The sequence below is a fragment of the Jatropha curcas genome, chromosome 5 (assembly GCF_041381405.1).
Source record: "Jatropha curcas cultivar XTBG-Jc1 chromosome 5, XTBG_Jcur_1.0, whole genome shotgun sequence".
NCBI classification, from domain to species: Eukaryota; Viridiplantae; Streptophyta; class Magnoliopsida; order Malpighiales; family Euphorbiaceae; genus Jatropha; species Jatropha curcas.
Window position 1 is genome coordinate 1,280,950 of NC_143155.1, and position 25,707 is coordinate 1,306,656.

The 25,707-nt window shown below is 36.0% G+C and overlaps 2 pseudogenes; both read right to left on the bottom strand.

Annotated features, from left to right (window-relative positions):
• Positions 1–12: 12 nt before the first annotated feature.
• Positions 13–5,977, bottom strand: LOC149495988 (L-type lectin-domain containing receptor kinase I.3 pseudogene; annotated as a pseudogene).
• A 2,949-nt stretch (positions 5,978–8,926) lies between these two features.
• LOC149495989 (L-type lectin-domain containing receptor kinase SIT2 pseudogene) lies at positions 8,927–25,561 on the bottom strand (annotated as a pseudogene).
• Positions 25,562–25,707: the final 146 nt, after the last annotated feature.

The following is a 25,707-nucleotide window of genomic DNA, read 5'->3' on the forward strand; positions in this document are numbered from 1 at the left end:
ACTGCAGAAATAGTTACCAGAAAAATAATTACAATTGCCAATGGAAGCATAATTGTCAGTTCTAGATTACCCTTTGATTTTCTTTCATGAGGAAGTGAAGGCAGCTTTGAAAGATCAAGACTTTGTGCTTGCCCAATATTGTTAAAGCTCCACCCAAGAATATATATAATGGTTACTTGCAACAGAACCAGTCATGCAGAGAAACCAACATACATGGAATCCATGAAAACTAAAGAAAGATCAATACTTGTCGATGAAAGAGGCTTTTCTCGCTTTCTACTTTCTAGAGGAGCTACTGTTACATTAAGTAGCTTCTCCATTTGATTATATTCTATCCATGCTTGAATTGGGTTCCCACTAATGAGTTCCAAGCTCTTATTTTCTGATTCATTTTCTGAAAAATACGTGACCGGAGCTGATTCAATAGATGTCAAATTGTTAACATCTACTCCAACATGATTGTCATTGATATCTCCAAATTCAGGATTCTTAACAGTATCTAACTCAATGGCAAGTAAATGATTGGGAGGTAAGCCTGTAACACTCTCCGCCCAGTCCTGTGAGACCCGACTACGGATGCCACATTCGGTGCCAGAGACACCGTCTTAACTTAACATACAAATCATTAAATAAGATTATGAATTAGAAGTAATTGAGTATTCACAAGTGTAGCGAGTAATATATATATATATATATTTTTTAGATAATCATTTCATTTCGTTTTTATCTTTTTTTTTTTTTTTTTTTTTTTTTTGAAAAATAGATTGGGACAAATCCTACATAAATACTATAAGAATTTTCCCTTTTTAAAAACTGAGCTCGCCAAACATGTGAATACAAAACACTCCCAATTAAACTCCAAACTCCCAACATCTCCAAATAATCATCATAACACAACAACACTTCTATATTTTCATAACTATATAAATCCTCAATAGCATTTTAATATTCATCAATTAATTGCATTCAGTATATATATCAAGTCTTAATAAACTAATCATACCAACTCTCTTGAAATATTTTATATTCAATCATTTAATGAATCTTATGCTTATCTCCGAATATAGACACCAACATAATTGCTAATTACATGATTAAGTTATAATTCAAATAATACAATCTCTGAAAATATAATACTTATACATGCTATAATTCTTAAGTACATAAAACTCAATCTACTACTACCACAATAGTCACTTCTGCTCTGATGCTACTCTTCTAGTCTTCGAGCAGCAACCACAGTCTTTAACCTGCGCGTGATAAATCAACGCGCTGAGTATAAAACTCAGTGGTGCTCATAATTCACATACTTACTAAAGTTGTGATGACAACTTACTTAAAACACAAATGACATAAAATCATTAAATTTCAACATACATGTATATTTATAGCAAAAGAAATGTCAAATAGACTATTAATTAATAACATAAAGAAATATCAAATTACATTTACATTTATTAAATCATTACTTGCACATTTATTATACCAATACACATGTACCTGAATATCATGCTTTGAAAATTCATATCATTAATTTCCAAAGTAAGGTTGACTAACATGATATGATCTCATTCGTTTAATTCAAATATTTTGAAAGCAATAAGACGATTATAAATACAAATATGTTGATTCTTTAGTTAAGGCTCGTAATAATACAGAATGAACATAAGCATATTTGATCGTGGCCTATGAAAGCACCACCGTGGCCTATGAAAGCACCACCCCCATCACACAATCGTGGCCTATGAAAGCACCACCGTGGCCTATGAAAGCACCACCCCCATCACACAAATAAGCGCGTCCGCCTATTTATAAGGGCTGATAACCCTAGCATATGATCATAGCTTCACATAACAAAATCAATCTCATTATACCACGTTTCAATCATGCATAGTAGAGCCCAAATCAAAATCATTCTTTCACAAAAGCAATAATTCTTAATCAAAAACTCTTCATTACTTAAGACCCATCATTTCAAATTTCTCAACTTACAACTTACAAAAATTTCCACATTCTTCAAAGGAAATATTTCAAATATATATATATATATATATATATATATATATATATACTTAATATAAGAAAATTTCTCATCAATTCCTGTTCTTTTAAAACTTTCTTAACATCATAATAAAATTTATCATACTTTCCTTATGCAAAATTCAAAGCACATACACCTTAAATACTCATTTTTTTTTTTAAAACTCTAAACATATAACAGTTATCAAAATAATCATACTTATGTCATACTTATAGTGGTTTGGCCTCTTAATGAAACCAAGGGGAGGAATTTCCTTCTCCAACCAAGCATACTAACATAACTCTTATGCACCAAGGTATCCATTTCTATCCTCATCATGCATTATCTAAACTAATTCCACACTTTATCCCAAGATTTCCAACAATTTTTCTCATTTATATCCATTTAAACATATCCACAATACCACTTTTCAACCTTATATCTTATTTTTGTCAAATCAATCCTCAAACATACAAATAATCAAGAGAACCTCATCACACATGATTCATACATGCATTTATCCAAATAAACCTATGAGTCAAGGCATAGGAAATTTCCAGCATTAAAATAACCTTGACCTTTGCTGTGTTTTTAAGACATCACTTGAGTTATAGGTCTCCAAATTGAACGAAATTAGATTCATTAGAAAGCTAAGACAAAATGCTACAACTGTTATGAAGGGACCACAGCCCAGTTCAATGTGTAAGATGGTAAACAGAAGCTACGAACACAGACCAACAGTCCAGACCCGATTCAGCAGAACTAAGTCCAATGTTTATTAACTTCCTACTTCACCAAACACTCAAATTAAACCAATCCAAAACCAGAGAAGTCTCAAGACACAGGGCAACAACTCTCATGAAGAACTCAGAACATAATCTTGTCATTATAGTGGTCAAAATTGGCACTCCATTCAGTGATGCATGTGGCCCGACACAACAGAGTCAGTTTGGGTGTTTCAGCCATAAGTTGAGCTATATATCTCCCAATTAGACCCAAGAGGATGGGTTGGAAAGCTAAGAAGTAGACCTAAAACTTTCATGAAGGACTCAGACACAAATGGAAAATAGAAATGGTCAAAAACTAGTCCTTAATCTTACCCAATAACACTTTTTCCAAAATTCAGTTTACTTTAACCATGAAAAGAACATGAACAACAAAGATACAAGGTAGAGATTTCTACCACATACTAAATACTCATCAACATCACCCAAGAGCATGTTATTGCAACCAAAATTCAACAAATCAATCATTTCATACAAAATCCCAAAATACATGTATGATAGCATAAATGCACAAAATCAAAAATTCAAGTAAGGTAAGTGTGTTTATGAACACTAACCTTAAAAATAAGCTTTAGCAAGCTTCAATTAAAGCTTTCTAAGCTCTAAATTTGCCTGGACTCCATGGTAGATGTTTCCCCAACCTTTGGCTTAAGTAGAGAATCTCTAAATTTCTTGAAAATAATCACCACAAATCATTTCTCAAGCTTAATTCTTTAAGATTAATTACAAATCAAGTTGGGTGGGTTTAATTTGGTGGATTTAACAAGTAAGAAGTGAAGAAAAACAAAGAAGAGAAGAAGAAGAGGAAGTGGCGTTGAAGAGAAGAAGAAGAAGAGAAAAAGTGGTTGCTCAATAATTGGAGTTGACCTTATAAAGTGATCAAAGGGTATTTTGGTCTTTTCCCCATAATTGGATGGCTAAGATTAAACTCATCTAATGGCTAAAAATATTCTCCAATTCAATTCTTTCACAATATTATTTATCTCCACAAATTTCTCAAATTACTCCATAAAAATAATCCCTCAAATTTCCTTAATTAATAAAGCATCATAATTCACTATTCACTAATTATCTAAATTCTCCAAAAATATTCATTACTTACTTTCTACCCATAAAAATCATGCATACATACTCCAAAAATATTAAAGAAAATATAAAACATATATAGTAATTTTTCCGGACCAAAATAATACCGACTCCCGGACCGGTAGTACTATTCACAGACCGGTGGTACTATTTATAGACTGGTAAATCACTACCCATTCATAGTTAATCATACTCAATATCTTTCTCGGATCTAAATAAAATATTATCCCCCTTTCTGCAGCACCATTCATGACCCGATAAAATAATATTATTTTAAGATTTGAAAATTTTGGGGCGTTACAAAGCCTATCGTAGTAGAGTTAAAAGTCCAAGATATTGAGTTGCTATTGCTTCTTTAAACACTACTGATGGTGAGATAGTGAAGGCTAAGCCATGGCCATCTCGATTATGCGACTCAGGAACTATAGCAAACACAAAGGTTGTAGAGAATGATAGAGATGAGAAAGAATTGTTGGGCAAAGACTTGTCGAAATGAAATGGGAAGGAAAGAAAGCATGGCCAATTTGTTGGTTTGAAGTGTTTGTTAGTTCTAATAGACCATTTGGATGGATTTTTGGTGCCCCATTTAGACTTAGATTTGCTCCTTGGAAGCCATTGTAGATGAACTGGTTTGAAAAAAAAAAAATAATAAATAACATATTTAAAATAATAAAAATTTATGTATAATTTGAAAACCAAATTTTCATCAATATAAAGTTACCCATCAATCAATTTAATTTTTTATAACACTTATCTTTTTTACATTTTGTAGGTTCCCTTTTTTATATAAATTGCAAAATAAAATTGACATTAATATTCAATAAATATACATATGAGAAGATAAATTTTGTAGGTAATTTGATCCTAGTTTGTCACTAATATTAAATGATATTTTTTTAATTTTAAAATTAAATTTATTGATAATTTATTGTTAATTTATCACTAAATGCCGAAAAAAATTTTTTTCGGTAAATACTAATTTTTTTGTAGTGCTTAAAATTTTATGAAAAAAATTTTATATAAAACAATAAATAGGTAACTAAGGAATTATAATTATAATTTTTATTTGAAAATATTGAAATTGCATTAAAAATTGTAAATCGATTGTGATTTAGGGGACGATAACTTTAGTGTCCTTTTTGGTGATAAAATAATTTGCAAGAATAACATCAAAGCTGAATTAGTGAATAAATTAGGATAATTAAACAAATAGTTTTTTCCTTAGGCTGCAGAGAAAATGCACTCGATAGACTATTGACTTGTGATACTCAGCAGTGTTATTAAATCCAGCTCATATATTGACCTCGTTAAAGAATTGGGTGAACGAGTCATTGGTTTAATCAATAAGTCAGTAGTTCAATTAGTGGATCATAAAAATATTAATAATTATATTAATTAAATAATTATAATTTTAAAATATCAAAAAATCAGTCTAATCGGGTTTCACGGATTGACTAATTCAACCATAAGTTAATTGGTTCAATATAATTTCTCTTTTTTAAATAGTTCAAAAGAAAAATCGGCTCGATTTTGAAACTGATTCATTGGTTCTTTGTATTGACATGCCAAATTTAATAACTATGATACTGAGTACTATTTAATTATTTATGGTGGACTTTAAATGTGGAGTTTTTGAAACAATCTTCATTCACATAAGGAAGATCAAGATGTAAGTGGACATGAATTTTAGGGTGTTTGCTCTATTTCAATCCATTTAATAAGAGTACGATAGTTATAAGTGGATTCAGAATAGATTCAGATAATCAAATTACCATTCATGTCAGATACGGATAATTAGAGTACATATATATAAGTCTTTTGATACATGTTATTCATCACCCGCTATATTAAATAGATCTGGTCATGGTACTCATTATATCTTACCATCATTAATAAAATTTTAAATAATCTTGGATTTGAATAATTTAAAATTTATGAATATTATTTTAGCTGAATTTTGAAATGAGTATGTACAATAAAATTTTGAATGAATTCAAATACGAGTACTTAAATAAATTTTCAACAAACACGAATAATAAAATAGAAAATGAGTATGAATAACCTGATGTTGCATATTAGAACTCATTAAAGTCCGACTCACATCGTTATGCTCGATAAAAGGACACTTTCATCCTTAGTTGTACCTTAAAAAAAAAAAAAAAGAAAAAAGAAAAAAGCATTAGCTTTTAAGCTAATGTGTCAACGTTTTCCACACGCTGCGCGGGAAATACACGCTCTTATAGACCATTGAGTTATGAAAACTGAGTACTGTATGTCTAGCTATTTATGGTGGACTTAACTGTGGAGTTTTTGAAATAAATTTCTTATCCTCACTTTTGGATTAGAGCAATCTTTCGATAATTTCAAATTTTAAATCACTTGATCTTATAAATAAACTTCGCATAGAAATGTAATTACTTCTATTAATCTAATCATTTGTTGATAAATATGAAATATTTTAAAAGTGAAAAATAACGAATTTGATGGTTTAAACCATTGATTGCTTTATTTATTATAATATACAAACTTAATAATAAAAAAGTCTCAATTTTGATTTTTTTTAATTTTACCAAATATTTTTAATTTTGTCCATCAATAGATTCCACATCGAAAATTATGAAAAAAATGAAAATGTGAATGATAAAAAGAAATTGTGTTTGGTAAAATGAAATATAAGTTCATTTTTTTATCCAAGTTTTGAATTAAACCAATGAATTTAAAATTTAAGAATTAATATTTAGTGAAAGTATATAATTTTACAATATAAAACATACATAAACACATTCATTTTAAGAATTAAAATTATTAAAATTTAATAACTTTTTCCACTCTCTATACATAAACACAACTCCCATTTTATCATCACCATTCACAAGCTATATATATATATATATATATATATATATATATATATATATATATATATATATATATATATATATATATTACGAGCTTTGTATGGAGACCAAATTGACAAATAAAAGTAAATTCAAGGTATCAATTGATAAAATTAAACGTATTATAATTCAAAGGTTAATGAATTGATGGTACCAACTGGTCATTATTACTAGTTGATGATGGTGGGGACAAGATACTTTATTCAACCCGTAATGTGAAAGGGGATGTTCTTTTCATTTGCATGAAGTTCCACGAGAGTTCGCTTAATTTTTTGTTTTCAAATATTGACTATATATAACTTATAATCAAGTCATCTAATCAGGTTAAATAAGTTCATGCACGATGCTAAATAGTAATTAGGGTCAGAAACTTATTAAATGACCATTGAACACCACTGGTTAACAAAATGAAAATTTGAACACCATTGATCCTGTTAGGTAGAAAAAGTCAATGAAGAATGACAAGTGGCTTAACTTCCCTGGAAACATCTACACCAGGTAACACGTCCAATGGTAGTAATAAAAATAAGCCATGAATCCTAAGCTGCAAATGTCAAAAACAAAGAAAAGGCAAACCTATTTGCAGGCTTGGCTGCAGGATAGGCCAGGCCTTTGGGAATTTTGGTATTTTCAAAATACAGGCCCAGTCCATTAATAGGTCTATGACTACATGTTAGAGCTTAGGAATCTTAATTTTCAATCCAGACTGGCGTAACTAAACCTAGTAATGAGCTACTATATTAATCAAACCAATGAAAAATAAATTGTTTTTGAAACAACAATATTTCTTACTGGAAAAAAAAAAAGAGAAAGTGAGAGCAACTTTAAAAAAAAAAAAAAAAAATTTAGAGATTGGTTTGATCATAGGTGGATCCACATTAGCAGATCTAAGTAAGTTTTATCCTTTTCAATCAAAAAATTACTTGTTTCCCATTAATTGAATTCGTTTGATGCAACCTCTGGGATCAATAACAGAGAGACAAGTAGAAAATCTAAAGCTTAATCTAGCCTTTTGGATCTTGTTCATGAAGCAATAGTATTGCATCTGAATTTCAAGAACTAAAAACATGCTTTAGTAGAATACAATTAAATGATACATGGGATTCGAATAAAATAAAAGTTTTAGAATAAAAATTGAACTAAAAAATTTCATTACATTAGACATGTTCTCAGTTCTGACATTCATTCTGCTATTTCTTTTTGATATGCACTTTATAGATTTGTGCTACTCAATAACAATTTTGCATATTTGGTCAGCTAAAAATCTGGCTTATCAGCATTCATGAAAAGCTGAACATTTATCTTAAGCAAATTACAAAAATTAATACGTGTTCAGAACCCATTTAGCAGAATTAGTTGAAACTCATGACTAGCTAGCAACTAAGCTATGAGAGATTCAACGACCATCGAGAAGGATCGAGTCAGTATCAGAAAAGGAATAAGAAGAAATACTCTCTCTAGATGCAAGAAAAGGCCAATCTCTAGCTGGTCATGGGCCACCCGGAAATAAACCAATACTTGTGTTGTGGGGTCCCTCCAACATGTGGGATCCACACACATTTGAAAAGAAAAAAATAAAATAAAACAAAGAAGACTGCCGAACAAAGAAGAAAAAAAAATTGTTGAAATTTTGGACACGTGATTAACGCGTCCATTCGGTAGACGCGTTAATGACACGTCCCCTTCTCCTATTAGGAGAAGGATTTTCCTAAACTATGTACAAAAACATAAAATGAAAAGATCTACACAGTTAAGTGTAGAAAATTTTAGGAAAGGGTTTCTAAAATTGGGAAAGAGAGAAAATAATAAGGATTGTAATTTTGGGGTGTTTTTGGGAAACACTTAAAGTGTCACTATTTTTGTAATCTCTTTTGTACCTACTATTTTTTAGTGAAAGAATTATTCGGAGTTTTTGTCCCGTGGATGTAGCCCATAACAGTTGAAGGGTGAACCACGTAAATCTCGGTGTTCTTATTTTTCATCTGGCATTTATGGTAATTATTTAATTTTTACCGTTGTTATTATTTCTGGTGGATTCGATCGTCAATATCCAATACGAAATTATTGGAGGTATATGTGGTAATAGTAATTTTATTTTACTTTTACCATCGGTATTTTTCTGCGGGCCCCACTCGGGATCAGTTATAATCCCAACAACCTGAACCATACAATGGTATATCAGGCAGAATAGAATTTCCATCTAAATATTGCAGCAGCTGTCTCATCTTCGGCCTAGAAGCTAGTTTTCGTTGTGCACAAAGCAAACCTAGCTTCAAAACTAACTCCATTTCTTTCACAACATAACTACCTTCCAATCTGGGATCAACACACTAAGAATTTCCTCTCTTTTCCAGCATTCAAGAACCCAATCTACTAAGACGACCTCCTCTGGGGATCTTTTTAACTCTACAGGCTTCCTTCCACATGCTACTTCAAGCACAAAGATCCAAAAACCGAAAACATCACTACTAGTAGTAGGCTTTCCTGTTGTAGTTAGTTCTGGTGCAAGATATCCTATGGTTCCAACTAGGGAGGTTGTTTGAGGAGTTGATCCATGATCGTAAAACTTAGCAAGTCCAAAATCCCCTAACCTTCCATTAAGATGAGAATCTAATAAAACATTGCTAGCTTTCACATCTCTATGTAAAACAACTTGTTCCCATTCTTCATGGAGGTAGAAAAGAGAATATGCTACTCCTTTAATGATTTGATATCGTTGAAACCAATCAAGACTAGGTTTTTCATTACTAAATAAAAACTTATCAAGACTTCCATTAGGCATATGTGTTAGATTATTTAATAATCTATATGTGGCCCATGTGATTAAAGGGCTGGTTCTAATTAAGGTGGCCCAAGATGATGGTTATTAGGCTTAATGGATAAGTGCCAGTTAGGGTTTTAATACCCTTCCTCTGCCTTATAAAAGTAAAAGGAATCGACAGCTTAGGGTGTACACAGAAAAGAAAACAAAATAGAGAGTGTGACGACTGCCTCAAACATATATGGTGATAGCTTGTTTGAGAGAGCTCATAAAAGAAACTCTCATAGCTGTTGATTATTCTCTGATCATTGAAGGAAAACTTACGGACAAAAGGCCAGAGGAAGAAACATAGATCTGCTGTTACGGTGAGAATCGAATTGCCGCAACGAGGTAACTCATAACATAGATCTGCTGTTATGGATCAAGCTATGCTTTCACTTATTGTCTATTTCTATCAAATAAATTCTATGAATAATAGATCTGGGCTATATTAAAGATTATTTAACATGTGGTATCAGAGCCTGTACCTGTTCTAGATTTGTTTGATAGCATTTTGTTTGGCTTAATTTATGGAAAATTAATTTCGTATTGTAATGATTGAACGAAGCCCAAATTATAGAAATTTGAAAACTGTTTGTTTTCTTTATGCTCTATAAATTATTATGCTGTTATTTATAGAGATGGTTATGGCATATTATTAGGTTATGTCGTTAAAGTTTTGAGATCTTAATTCAATCTCATAAAAGTTTTCCATAAATCAATGTTTAATGAATGGAAAACTTGTTAGTCACCAAAGTGGCCTTGTCTGGATTAGTTTAGACATTGATTATGCAGCTTTCAATTGTTCATGTTTGTGTGATGCCTTAAATGACATGAAAGTTAAAATTGAACAATTGAGATCATTGATTATGATTTGTTAGGTTACCCAAAGGTAGACCATTAATTATAATCAATGACATTAAAGAGACTTATCATTGGATTAATTAATATGAATGTATATCCAAGATAACATGCATATTGTATGGAGCATTATTGAATAGTTGAATGGAATAAAAAAAAAAAAAACATAACTAGATTCCAGAAAGGAGCATGGGGCGTGCTGTAATGTAGGACGGGCGTGCTTCTCTCTGACTTACATAAAGGCTCGTAAGTTGCTCCACAATGAAAGTCTATTAAAGTATTTTTCTTCTTGGCATTATTATTGATTAAAGCTATGCATTTAAATATAACCCAAAGGTGAATCTAGATGCATAATTAAAGTTGTTATTTGTTTGAATCCATTTTATGTTTACTCAAAGCATTAACGTATGAGTATATGTGTAATGTTGCAGCTTCCTTTAACATGTTTGCTATGGGCACTGGGTTGATTAAGTTCAATGGATTGAACTATGTTGATTGGTCTGAACAAATCCATTATCAGTTAGGAGTTCTGGACTTAGATCTAGCATTAGTCTCTAAAAAGCCAGCAGCCATTACAGAGACCAGCACTGAAGCTGACAAGTCTCATTATGAGGCTTGGGAGCGGTCTAACAGGCTAAGCTTGAACTTAATGAGGATGACAATGGCTGAAAATGTTAAGCCATCAATGCCCAGAACAGACAATGCGAAAGAGTACATGCTGAAAATTAAGGAATACTCCCAATCGGACATAGCTGACAAATCCATCGTAGGATCCTTGATGAGTGAGCTGATGACCAAGAAGTTTGATTGGTCACAATCCATTCATGATCATGTGATTGGCATGCAGAATTTGGCAGCTAAACTAAAATCAATGGGAATGGATGTGAGTGAATCCTTTTTAGTTCAATTTATTATTAACTCACTTCTTCTTGAGTTTGGTCAGTTCCAGGTGAATTACAACACCCTTAAGGAAAAATGGAACATTCAGGAAATCAAGGCCATGTTGATACAAGAGGAAAGGAGATTAAAGAAATTGAAGAAACACTCCGTCAATCTCACATTTCATAATGGAACAAGCAGCAGCAACAACAAATCAGGGAAGAAAGGCAAGAAAAGGGACATGCCCCAATGAAGGTTAATGAGGGCCAAATTCGTAAGGAATTGAAGTGCTACTTTTGTAGGAAGAATGGTCACTTCAAGAAGGACTGTTCTAAAAGGAAGATTTGGTTTGAAAAGAAAGGTATACTTTATGTTTCAGTATGTTTTGAATCAAATCTTATTGAAGTGCCTAATAATACCTGGTGGTTAGATTCTGGTGCAACTACTCATGTGTCTCATATTATACATGGATTTCTTTCGATCAACTCATAAACGAAACTGAAAAGTTCCTATTCATGGGAAACATAATGAAGGCACGAATAGAAGGAATTGGGACTTATAGATTGATCCTGGACACTGGTTGTTATTTGGATCTTGAAAAGTGTCTCTATGTTCCCGAATGTGCTAGAAATCTAGTTTCTGTAGGGAGGTTGGATTATGTTGGTTTCAGTTTTAAGATTTGTAATGGTACATTTTCATTAATACAAACTTAAGTACTATTATGGTTCTGGTACTTTGATTGATGGTTTGTATCGTTTTAATCTTGATGCTGAATTTATTGAATCCCTTTTTAATGTTGAACACAATATAGGTAATAAACGTAGTGCACATAATGAATGTTCTGCTTTCTTGTGGCATCAAAGGTTAGATCACATATCCAAAGAAAGGATTTTGAGGTTAGTGAAATGTGAAATGTGAAATCTTACCTCAATTGGACTTCACTGACTGGGATTTGTGTATAAATTGCATTAAAGATAAGCAAACTAAGCACACATTAAAGAATCCAGCCACAAGAAGCAGTGAATTGCTTGAACTTATACACACTGATACATGTGGCCCGCCTTTTTGATGTTCCCTCTTGGGGTGGTGAAAAATTTTTTATTACCTTTATCGATGATTTCTCACGGTACGGTTATGTATATTTACTGCATGAAAAGACTCAATCAGTGGATATCCTTAAGATATTCATTAATGAGGTAAAAAGGCAGTTAAATAGAAAAGTTAAAGTGGTGAGATCTGATAGAGGTGGTGAATATTATGGTAAATTTAATGAAAATGGACAATGTCCAGGTCCATTTGCAAAGTTCCTTGAAAGTCGAGGCATTTGTGCGCAATACACAATGCCAGGTACACCTCAACAGAATGGTGTAGCTAAAAGGCGGAATCGTACTCTTATGGAAATGGTTAGGAGTATGCTAAGTAATTGTACTATACCTTTATCATTATGGATGCATGCATTAAAGACTACTGCATATTTACTTAATAGGGTTCCCAGTAAGGCAGTTCCTAAGACCCCTTATGAACTGTGGACGGGAAGGAAACCTAGTCTGAGGCATCTTCATGTTTGGGGCTGCCCAGCGGAAGTAAGGATATATAATCCATAGGAAAAGAAGCTTGATGCTAGAACGGTTAGTGAATTTTTCATAGGATATCCTGAAAAGTCAAAAGGGTACAGATTTTATTGTCCTAACCATAGTACGAGAATTGTTGAGTCTGGTAATGCTCGGTTTATTGAAAATGGCCAAATTAGTGGGAGCAGTGAACCACGTAAGGTGAATGTGCAAGAGATTTAGATTGAAAATCCAACTCAAATGGATTTTCCTAATGTCTCTTCTTTGGTTGTTGTTCCACTTGTTGTATCACGGTTTAACAACATGGTTGAATAATAAAGCAACATTCCGACCCCACAAAATGACCATATAAATGATGAACCAGCAAATAATGAACAATTCACGAATGATCAAGTGGTTTCATAAGAAATAGCATTACGGAGGTCACAAAGGCAAAGAAGGCCAGCTATTTCTAGTGATTATGTGGTTTACTCACTTGAGAATGAATGTGAATTGAGCATTGATAAGGATCCAATCTCTTTCCAGAAAGCCATGGAATGTGATAATTCTGAAAAGTGGTTTAATGCCATGAAGGAAGAAATGCAATCAATGAGTGATAATCAAGTCTGGGATTTAGTCGAGTTGCTTGAGAGGTCAAAATAAATTAGTTGTAAATGGGTTTTTAAGACCAAATGGGACTCTAAGGGCAACATTGAAAGATATAAGACCAGACTTATTGCTAAAGGTTATACTCAGAAGGATGGCATTGATTATAAAGAGACCTTTTCTCCAGTTTCCAAAAAGGACTCTTTAAGAATTATTTTGGCTTTGGTGGCTCAGTATGATCTAGAGCTTCACCAAATGGATGTAAAAACAACCTTTCTTAATGGTGACTTAAAGGAGGAAGTATATATGGACCAACCAGAGGGTTTTGTGTACACAGGAAAGGAAAACTTGGTGTGTAAGTTAAAGAAGTCAATATATGGACTGAAGCAAGCTTCCCGCCAATGGTATCTTAAGTTCAATAATACCATCACTTCATATGGTTTTATAGAAAACACTGTTGATCGGTGTATTTATATGAAGGTTAGTGGGAGCAAGCTCATTATGTTAGTCCTATATGTTGATGACATTCTTCTTGCAACGAATGATGTTGGGTTGTTGCATGATGTAAAGGGTTTTCTCTCTAAGAACTTTGAAATGAAAGATATGGGAGAGGCATCCTTTATGATTGGAATAGAAATATTCTGTGATAGATCACAAGGACTGTTAGGATTGTCTCAAAGAGCTTACATTGATAAGGTATTAGAGAGATTCAGAATGGAAAAATGCTCCGCATGTGACATCCTACCGAGTTGAGTCTTTGCATTGAGTCGAGTCTTGCATTGAGTTGAGTCGAGTTGAACCAAACCTGGTTGGGGTAGAAAGAGATTAGAAGTGGACTTATTTGCATATAAAGGTTAGGACTTGTTTGCATTAAAATATACAGCTTGTGTATTAAGTTGTAGCCTTTGTACACTTGAGGTACCAATTGGGGAGTTTACACAGCCAAGTCATTTCATCTAGAGACTACCCGTTCTTATCAACTCACTTTCCCATTTTCCCGTTTCTCCTTCTCTTCTTACTTGTCCCGCCCATTTTCTTTCAATTGTCAACATAGTTAAGCATTAAGTCAACTTCAAGTAAGTAGAATTCCTTGAAGTGTGATGTTATTTCCTATTTCATTTAGTTCTATTGGAGATGAGTTATGAGAATTCTTGTGTATAGGAGAAGAAAGTTCAAAAGGTGCAGAAAAGAGAAGCTGAAACAGAGGTCAAGCTTTTGACGTCAAGGTTTGATATCTCATGTTGTTTACTATTTTCTTTGCATGTAAATTGTGTGGTGTGTTGCTAGTGAGATGATATGTTGCTTATTGTTGAGTGAGAAGAGTGGACATGATGTGAAAACAGGGGATGAATATATGAAGTGGAAACAGAGTTTGCTGGAAATTTTACCAGCAACTTCATCTTGATTTTGAACCCATTTAATGATGGAATTAGGAATTGTCACAGAAGAGTTATTTGTTCCTTTTTGTGTTAGCTTTACACGCGTTTTGGAATCACTCAATTTGGAGATAGTTATTGAGAGTTATGGCCAAAAGAATACAGACTGCACAGAATCACGTCGCGCGCTCGCGCATGCTGGAAAGCACGTCGCGCTCGCGACTTCCCATTGCGCGCTCGCGACTTGAGTCAGGTAGCTCTCTGACTCTCAATTGCACAACTCGCGCTCGCGAGGATCACATGCGCGGTCGCGACTTTGGCCAGAAGCTCTCTGACTCTCAGTGTGCATAAGTCGCGCTCGCGACTTTCACATACGCGGTCGCGACTTGAGCCAGAAACCCTCTGACTCTCAGTCGCGATTCTCGCGCTCGCGATGTTGCAAGGCGCGCTCGCGACTTATGCTGTGACACTCTTTTGCCTTTCATTTGCTATGTAATTACATTTCTTTGCTCAACATGCATGCATCCAATCATTTTACAACAAAAATACAACATAAGAACATGGATTAAAACAACATACAAGCATTCATATGATGTGAAATCAAATCAACATGATGAACTATGAAGTTGTAAAACCATTTATGTGCTATTGTGTTACATTGTTGATATGCTAATATGAAGCTCCATTGAGGTTGGGTAGAAACCATGTAGATAAGGCTATGTCGCGACATAGAATAGCAGATCTGCGCCCCATACAGTTTGGAACTCCGGCTACAGGCTGTTGAGTGGATATGATTATACAGGCCATAGCAGCCAAGCATACAGTATTCATACAGTTTCATACAGTTTATCTTATCACTTCGGTTTCACTATAACCTTATGGAGCCATACAGATATTTTAACTTGCTACTGCATGAATCATACAGTAAAATAAACAGTAAGAAAGATCATTAAGGTAAAATGAAAGCTGCATGTTATGTGTGATTATATGTGCTTACATAATGCTTTTTGCTTATATGTGTGCTTATTGTTGTTTTATGTTGAGATATCCACTAAGCTTTATTTGCTCAGCGAGTTACCTGTTTAACTCGCAGGTTTTGAGATTGGTCCGTAGAGGGTCCGTTTACAACTGCTGCCGTTCATCTATAGAAGACTCGGTCTTCAGGGTAGAAACTCATTTTGTTATTTTTTTTTTTGGCATGTACAGGGCACACAGTTGGGCCCAATCCATTTTGTAACCAGTATCATGTCTTGTAAATATTCAGTACATTATTACTATAAGCAATCTCAGCATGATATTAGATTCATTATACATTATGATTTCAGCATGTCAGTTCATTCAGTCAACCAGGTTGTAGCGTCTTGGCTCAGTTTATTCGGGTTTACGGGTGGACCGAGAAGGGGTGTTACAAATTTTGGTATCAGAGCCCTAGGTTCAGTTTCCCTGGGCTTGCATTCATAAGTCAGTATAGTGTACATGCCATGACTACCCTGATGAACTAAGCAGTTGTTGTTCTTTTAGGAGGATGTCACAAGAGGGTGAGAGTGAGTCACACGCCTCCAGAGCAGTGGAGGGTGAGGCTCCAGCAGCACCAGGTCAAGAGGCATTATTAAAGCAACTTGCAGATACTTTCAGACAGATTGCAGGAGTGATACCTCAAGCACCAGTCATAATAGAAAGAGACAGAAAGCCCCCACTGGAGAAGCTTAGAAAATATGGTGCAAAGGAATTCAAAGCGAGCAAAGATGATAGTCCCGAAGTAGCTGAGTACTGGCTAGATGGGACATCGAGAGTTCTAGAACAATTGCAGTGTACAGCAGAAGACAAGTTGGTTTGTGCCACTTCATTGTTGATAGAAGAGGCATATACATGGTGGACCACTGTGCAACAGAGAGTAATAGCAGATCAGCGGACTTGGCAATTCTTCTTGGATGAATTCAAGAAGAAGTTCATCACCGAGGCTTACCTAGATGCGAGAAGGAAGGAGTTCTTATACCTGCGACAGAATAGAATGTCTGTAACTGAATATGAAAGAGAATTCACTAGACTAAGCAGGTATGGTAAACAGATAGTGGCTACAGAAGCCGAAAGGTGTAAAAAGTTCCAAGAAGGTCTAAATGATGAGATTCAGATGGGAGTGGTAGCTTCCAGATTCAGAGAGTTCTCAGCTTTGGTAGAGGCAGCTCAGGAGATAGAGCGAATTCAGGCCAGTCAGCGTACCAGACGCCAGCGGTCTCAGCAAAGAAGAGATCAGACTCCGAGTGCACCGAGTACACATCAGCCGGAGAGTAAGAGATTCAGAGGTGCTAGTAGTTCAGCTGGTTCTAGACCTTCCTTTAGCCAAGGCGCAGCTAGGGGTGCTAACATGCCAGCGGTATCAGTTGTGGCTAGTTCCGCCGGTGGTAGTCGAGGTTCAGGCAGAGGAACTGGTAGAGGCACCAGTAGAGGTGCAGAGACGGCAGGTTATCCTTTTCCACCTTGTGAGCATTGTGGCAGACGGCATGGTGGAGATTGTTGGTTGGTGACTGGTAAATGTTGGCTATGCGGAGCATCAGACCATCAGAAGAAAGACTGTCCTAAGAGGGCAAGAGTTCCTACACAGTTCATAGCAGGCAGAGGTAGAGGTGAGAGCTCCGGAGGGCAGAGACAACAATCAGAGACTGTGGATAGACCCGATACTAGAGGTCCAGCCAGGGTTTATGCTATGCGAACGAGAGAAGAGGAGGAAGCTCCAGATGTAATAGTTGGTGAGTTTTCTCTAGGTGGTCATACAGTTTATGCTTTAGTTGATCCTGGATCATCACATTCATACATTAGTGTACCTAAACCTTGGGTTAAAGGGTTCGAAGTTGCATATGTGAGTCAGGGTATGGTAGTTACTAATCCACTAGGTGATGTAGTAAAAACCCATACAGTGATCGAAGGATGCCCAATTGTTATACATGGAAAAGAGTTTCCAGGAGATCTTATGGAGTTGCCATTTAGAGAATTTGATGTTATTCTGGGTATGGATTGGCTAGCCAGACATCAGGCTATAGTTGATTGTGCAAAGAAAAGGGTGACATTATATACTACAGCAGGGGAAGAGATAATAGTAATCGGGAAGCGGCGAGATTTTCTGGGTAATGTGATATCAGCCATGACAGCAAAGAGATTAATTCAGAAGGGTTGTGAAGCATACTTGGTATGTGCATTACATGCAGAGCAAGAACAGTCAAAAGTGCAAGACATACCAACAGTGTGTGATTATCCAGATGTATTTCCAGAAGAGTTACCAGGATTACCACCAAGGAGGGAAGTAGAATTTACCATAGATGTCTATCCTGGAGCAGCACCAGTATCAATTGCCCCTTACAGAATGGCACCAGCAGAGCTAAAAGAGTTAAAGATTCAGCTGCAGGAGTTATTAGACAAAGGCTTTATCAGACCCAGTGTATCACCTTGGGGAGCACCGATATTATTTGTAAAGAAGAAAGATGGATCATTTAGATTGTGCATTGACTACAGACAACTGAACAAACTGACAATCAAGAATAAGTATCCATTGCCTCGCATTGATGATTTGTTTGATCAATTAAAGGGTGCAGGTATGTTTTCTAAAATCGACCTCAGGTCGGGATACCATCAGGTGCGGATAAAGGAAGAAGATATCGCTAAGACTGCATTCAGGACCCGATATGGTCACTATGAATTTTTAGTCATGCCATTCGGGCTCACAAATGCACCAGCGGTTTTCATGGACCTCATGAACCGCGTGTTTCATTCATATTTAGATCAGTTTGTGGTGGTGTTCATGGATGACATTTTGGTCTACTCCAGAGACAGGGTTGAACATGATAAACATTTGCGGATCGTACTTCAGACATTGAGGGATAAACAGCTGTATGCCAAGCTCAGTAAGTGTGAGTTTTGGCTGGAAGAAGTTTCTTTCTTAGGACATGTGGTATCATCGGAGGGTATCAGAGTGGATCCTAAGAAGATTGAAGCTATTGTTAATTGGAGACCACCCAGAAATGTTACAGAAGTTCGCAGTTTTCTGGATTTAGCCGGTTATTACAGAAGGTTCGTAAAGGGATTCTCTATCATTTCATCACCTTTAACAAGATTATTGAAGAAAGCAGTTGTATTTCAATGGGATGATAGATGTCAGCAGAGTTTTGACACTTTGAAGAAAAAGTTGACTGAAGCACCAGTGTTGACCCAGCCAGTGTCAGGTAAAGACTTTGAGATTTACAGTGATGCTTCTCATATTGGGTTAGGATGTGTACTTATGCAAGACAGGAAGGTGGTAGCTTATGTCTCCAGACAGTTAAAGCCACATGAATTGAATTATCCAACCCATGATTTAGAACTGGCAGCTATTGTTCTAGCATTCAAAGTATGGCGGCATTATCTGTATGGTGAAAAGTGTCACATTTACACGGATCATCAAAGTTTAAAGTATTTACCAACACAGAAAGATTTGAATTCAAGACAACGGAAGTGGATGCAGATTCTGGCTAATTATGATTATGTCATTAATTACCATCCGGGCAAAGCTAATGTGGTAGCTGATGCCCTTAGCCGGAAATCATTGTTTGCTTTGAAAGCAATGAGAATTCGCATGGAGTTGCAACAGCAGGGAGTGATTCTAGCACAGATGCAAATACAGCCATCTTGGGTTCCGGAAGTTGCAGAAGCACAGAAGAAAGATGCACAAACAGTACTATGGGTGAAACAAGTACAGGAAGATCATGGTGGGAAATTCAGATTGGATAACAGTGGAGTCTTATTCTATGAAGATAGAGTTGTTGTACCGCAGACAGGCGAGCTTAGACAAAAGATTTTGCATGAAGCTCATAACAGTCCATATACAATGCATCCCGGTAGTACCAAGATGTATCAAGATTTGAAGAAAGGCTATTGGTGGCCGGGCATGAAGAACGATATTGTACATGTTGTAACAAGATGTTTAACATGTCAACAAGTAAAAGCAGAACATCAACTGCCATCTGGGTTACTTCATCCAATAACAGTGCCAACATGGAAGTGGGATCAGATCACGATGGATTTTGTTACTGGATTACCTCAGACGCAGCGGAAGCATGATGCAGTATGGGTGATTGTGGATAGATTAACTAAATCTGCACACTTTTTACCAGTTAGGATGGACTATTCTCTAGCCAAGTTAGCCGAAATTTATGTTAGAGAAATAGTTCGACTACATGGAGTTCCATCATCCATTATATCTGATCGTGATCCAAGGTTTACATCGAAGTTTTGGGGTAAACTGCAGGAAGCATTAGGAACGAAATTGCATTTCAGCACTGCATTTCATCCTCAAACAGATGGCCAATCAGAGAGAGTCATTCAGATCCTGGAAGACATGATGAGAGCATGTGTCATAGAATTTGAAGGCAGTTGGGACAGATATGTACCTCTCATGGAATTTGCCTACAACAACAGCTATCAATCGAGCATTAAAATGGCACCATATGAAGCATTGTATGGTAGACAATGCAGGACACCTGTGTGTTGGACAGAACTTAGTGAGAAGAAGATTTTGGGTCCAGATTTGGTTAGAGAAACTGAAGAGAAAGTGGAGATTATCAGAAAACGGCTGAAAGAAGCAAGTGATCGACAGAAGTCTTATGCTGATTTAAAGAGAAGGGATATTGAGTATTCGGTCGGTGATAAAGTATTTCTGAAAGTTTCACCATGGAAGAAGATCCTAAGGTTTGGACGAAAGGGTAAGCTTAGCCCTAGGTTCATTGGTCCATACGAGATTGTTGAACGTGTCGGACCATTGGCCTATCGCCTAGCATTACCTTCAACCTTAGATCGGATTCATAATGTCTTTCACGTATCAATGTTAAGGAGATACAGATCAGACCCATCACATGTGTTATCAGCAGAAGAGATTGACATTCAGCCGGATCTCACTTATGAAGAAGAACCAGTTCAGATCCTAGCAAGAGAAATGAAAGAACTGCGGAACAAGAAAATAGCATTGGTAAAAGTTCTTTGGAGGAATCATAAGACAGAAGAAGCAACTTGGGAATCTGAAGAAACCATGCGACAACAGTATCCGCAGTTGTTCACAACAGGTAAACTTCGAGACGAAGTTTTTATTTAGGAGGGGAGAATTGTGACATCCTATCGAGTTGAGTCTTTGCATTGAGTCGAGTCTTGCATTGAGTTGAGTCGAGTTGAACCAAACCTGGTTGGGGTAGAAAGAGATTAGAAGTGGACTTATTTGCATATAAAGGTTAGGACTTGTTTGCATTAAAATATACAGCTTGTGTATTAAGTTGTAGCCTTTGTACACTTGAGGTACCAATTGGGGAGTTTACACAGCCAAGTCATTTCATCTAGAGACTACCCGTTCTTATCAACTCACTTTCCCATTTTCCCGTTTCTCCTTCTCTTCTTACTTGTCCCGCCCATTTTCTTTCAATTGTCAACATAGTTAAGCATTAAGTCAACTTCAAGTAAGTAGAATTCCTTGAAGTGTGATGTTATTTCCTATTTCATTTAGTTCTATTGGAGATGAGTTATGAGAATTCTTGTGTATAGGAGAAGAAAGTTCAAAAGGTGCAGAAAAGAGAAGCTAAAACAGAGGTCAAGCTTTTGACGTCAAGGTTTGATATCTCATGTTGTTTACTATTTTCTTTGCATGTAAATTGTGTGGTGTGTTGCTAGTGAGATGATATGTTGCTTATTGTTGAGTGAGAAGAGTGGACATGATGTGAAAACAGGGGATGAATATATGAAGTGGAAACAGAGTTTGCTGGAAATTTTACCAGCAACTTCATCTTGATTTTGAACCCATTTAATGATGGAATTAGGAATTGTCACAGAAGAGTTATTTGTTCCTTTTTGTGTTAGCTTTACACGCGTTTTGGAATCACTCAATTTGGAGATAGTTATTGAGAGTTATGGCCAAAAGAATACAGACTGCACAGAATCACATCGCGCGCTCGCGCATGCTGGAAAGCACGTCGCGCTCGCGACTTCCCATTGCGCGCTCGCGACTTGAGTCAGGTAGCTCTCTGACTCTCAATTGCACAACTCGCGCTCGCGAGGATCACATGCGCGGTCGCGACTTTGGCCAGAAGCTCTCTGACTCTCAGTGTGCACAAGTAGCGCTCGCGACTTTCACATACGCGATCGCGACTTGAGCCAGAAACCCTCTGACTCTCAGTCGCGATTCTCGCGCTCGCGATGTTGCAAGGCGCGCTCGCGACTTATGCTGTGACACTCTTTTGCCTTTCATTTGCTATGTAATTACATTTCTTTGCTCAACATGCATGCATCCAATCATTTTACAACAAAAATACAACATAAGAACATGGATTAAAACAACATACAAGCATTCATATGATGTGAAATCAAATCAACATGATGAACTATGAAGTTGTAAAACCATTTATGTGCTATTGTGTTACATTGTTGATATGCTAATATGAAGCTCCATTGAGGTTGGGTAGAAACCATGTAGATAAGGCTATGTCGCGACATAGAATAGCAGATCTGCGCCCCATACAGTTTGGAATTCCGGCTACAGGTCGTTGAGTGGATATGATTATACAGGCCATAGCAGCCAAGCATACAGTATTCATACAGTTTCATACAGTTTATCTTATCACTTCGGTTTCACTATAACCTTATGGAGCCATACAGATATTTTAACTTGCTACTGCATGAATCATACAGTAAAATAAACAGTAAGAAAGATCATTAAGGTAAAATGAAAGCCGCATGTTATGTGTGATTATATGTGCTTACATAATGCTTTTTGCTTATATGTGTGCTTATTGTTGTTTTATGTTGAGATATCCACTAAGCTTTATTTGCTCAGCGAGTTACCTGTTTAACTCGCAGGTTTTGAGATTGGTCCGTAGAGGGTCCGTTTACAACTGCTGCCGTTCATCTATAGAAGACTCGGTCTTCAGGGTAGAAACTCATTTTGTTATTTTTTTTTTGGCATGTACAGGGCACACAGTTGGGCCCAATCCATTTTGTAACCAGTATCATGTCTTGTAAATATTCAGTACATTATTACTATAAGCAATCTCAGCATGATATTAGATTCATTATACATTATGATTTCAGCATGTCAGTTCATTCAGTCAACCAGGTTGTAGCGTCTCGGCTCGGTTTATTCGGGTTTACGGGTGGACCGAGAAGGGGTGTTACACCGCAGGAATAGTTCCAATTCAGAAAGGAGATAGGTTCAGCGAAATGTAATGTCCTAAAAATGATTTGGAACGTAAAGAGATGGAGTCTATTCCATATGCGTCAGTGGTTGGGAGCTTAATGTATGTTCAGACATGTACTCGACCGGATATTAGTTTCGCCGTAGGAATGTTAGGGCGATATCAAAGTAATCCCGGGATGGACCATTGGAAACCTGCAAAGAAAGTACTTAGGTATTTACAAGGCACTAAGGATCATATACTCACTTATAGAAAGTTCAGCCATCTAGAAGTGGTGGGATACTCGGATTCAGACTATGCCGGTTGTGTAGATTCAAGAAAGTCTACATTTGGCTACTTGTTTCTCCTAGCTGGAGGAGCAGTATCATGGAAAAGTGGAAAGCAGTCTGTCATTGCCACTTCCACAATGGAGGCAGAATTTGTGGCATGCTTTGAGGCCACTGTTCATGCATTGTGGTTGCGAAACTTTGTCTCAAGTATAGGCATTGTCGACAGTATAGCTAGACCATTGAGAATTTACTGTGATAATTTCGCAGCTGTCTTCTTCTCTATGAATTATAGGTACTCTAAGGGTGCAAAGCACATGGATTTGAAGTACTTATCTATGAAAGAAGAAGTGCAAAAACGCAAAGTGTTAATTGAGCATATCGGTACTAATCTGATGATAGCGGATCCGCTAACTAAAGGCTTACCGCCCAAAATCTTCACTGGCCATGTTGATAGGATGGGCATTATAGACAAGTCCTTGTTAGCATGATGTTTAAACTTGTATATATATATATACATATGGTTATTTTGCTCATATTATTGTGACATTTGTGAATTCAATTAAAAATGTGTTTTTGCTTATTTATGTGTTATCCACATTATAGATGTATACAATAATGGTTTGAGTGAGATAACAATAACATTTGATTGTGACAATGTATTGTTTGTTGAATAGTTTCTCCATTAAAGTTTATGAATTGAAGTGGTTTGTGATATATGGAAGGAATCATGTCGATTAATGACTTGTGACCGCCATAATCTGATCATCTTAATTCTAATTAAGGTAAACATGATAGACTCAAGAAATGCACATGGGCCAAGTGGGAGATTGTTAGATTATTTAATAATCTATATGTGGCCCATGTGATTAAAGGGCTGGTTCTAATTAAGGTGGCCCAAGATGATGGTTATTGGACTTAATGAATAAGAGCCAGTTAGGGTTTTAATACCATTCCTCTGCCTTATAAAAGTAAAAGTAATCGACAGCTTAAGGTGTACACAGAAAAGAAAACAAAATAGAGAGTGTGACGGCTGCCTCAAACATATACGGTGATAGCTTGTTTGAGAGAGCTCATAAAAGAAACTCCCGTAGCTGTTGATTATTCTCTGACCATTGAGGGAAAACTTACGGACAAAAGGCCAGAGAAAGAAACATAGATCTGTTGTTACGGTGAGAATCGAATTGCCGCAACGAGGTAACCCATAACATAGATCTGCTGTTATGGATCAAGGTACGCTTTCGCTTATTGTCTATTTCTATCAAACAAATTCTATGAATAATAGATTTGGGCTATATTAAAGATTATTTAACAATATGATCATAAACCAAGAAAAGCTCTCCTTTTCGCCGGCAATACCCTAAAATATGAACAAGATTCCTATGCCTTAGCCTTCCCAAGCTAGCAATTTCAGCTACAAATTCCTTCATTCCTTGTGTTGAATTATGTGAGATTTTCTTTACGGCAATTTGTACATTAGATGAAGGTAGTGCTCCTTTATAAATCCTTCCAAAACCTCCACAACCAAGAAGCTCTTTGTCTTTAAAACCTTTAGTTGCTTTATAAAGATCCTTGTAAGAAAATCTTTGAGGACAGTATTGTTGTTCCCAAACTTCCCGAATTTCTCCATATCTCTTCTTCCTTACCATATAAATAACTGCAGAAATAGTTACCAAAAAAATAATTACAATTGCCAATGGAAGCATAATTGTCAGTTTACCCTTTGATTTTCTTTCATGAGGATGTGAAGGAAGCTTTGAGAGATCAAGACTTTGTGCTTGCCCAATATTGTTAAAGCTCCACCCAAGAATATAATGGTTACTTGCAACAGAACCAGTAGATGCAGAGAAACCAACATACATGGAATCCATGAAAACTAAAGAACGATCAATACTTGTTGATAAAAGAGGCTTTTCTCGCTTTCTACTTTTTAGAGGAGCTACTGTTACATTAAGTAGCTTCTCCATTTGATTATATTCTATCCATGCTTGAATTGGGTTCCCACTAATGAGTTCCAACCTCTTATTTTCTGCTTCATTTTCTGAAAAATACGTGACCGGAGCTGATTCAATAGATGTCAAATTGTTAACATCTACTCCAAAATGATTGTCATTGATATCTCCAAATTCAGGATTCTTAACAGTATCTAACTCAATGGCAAGTAAATGATTGGAAGGTAAGCCTATCGTAGTAGAGTTAAAAAGTCCAACAACAATCACAATTATTATCACCTTCATATAATCACATCACGTGGAAATTAGTCAGTGGCGTTACCTAAACCCCCGACGAGCCGTCTTCCCAAACGGCCCATCCTCTCAAACGTGTGCACTCAGGGAGCCAATCCCCCATATCTGACCGACCGGTCTAATCCTCACATGACTAG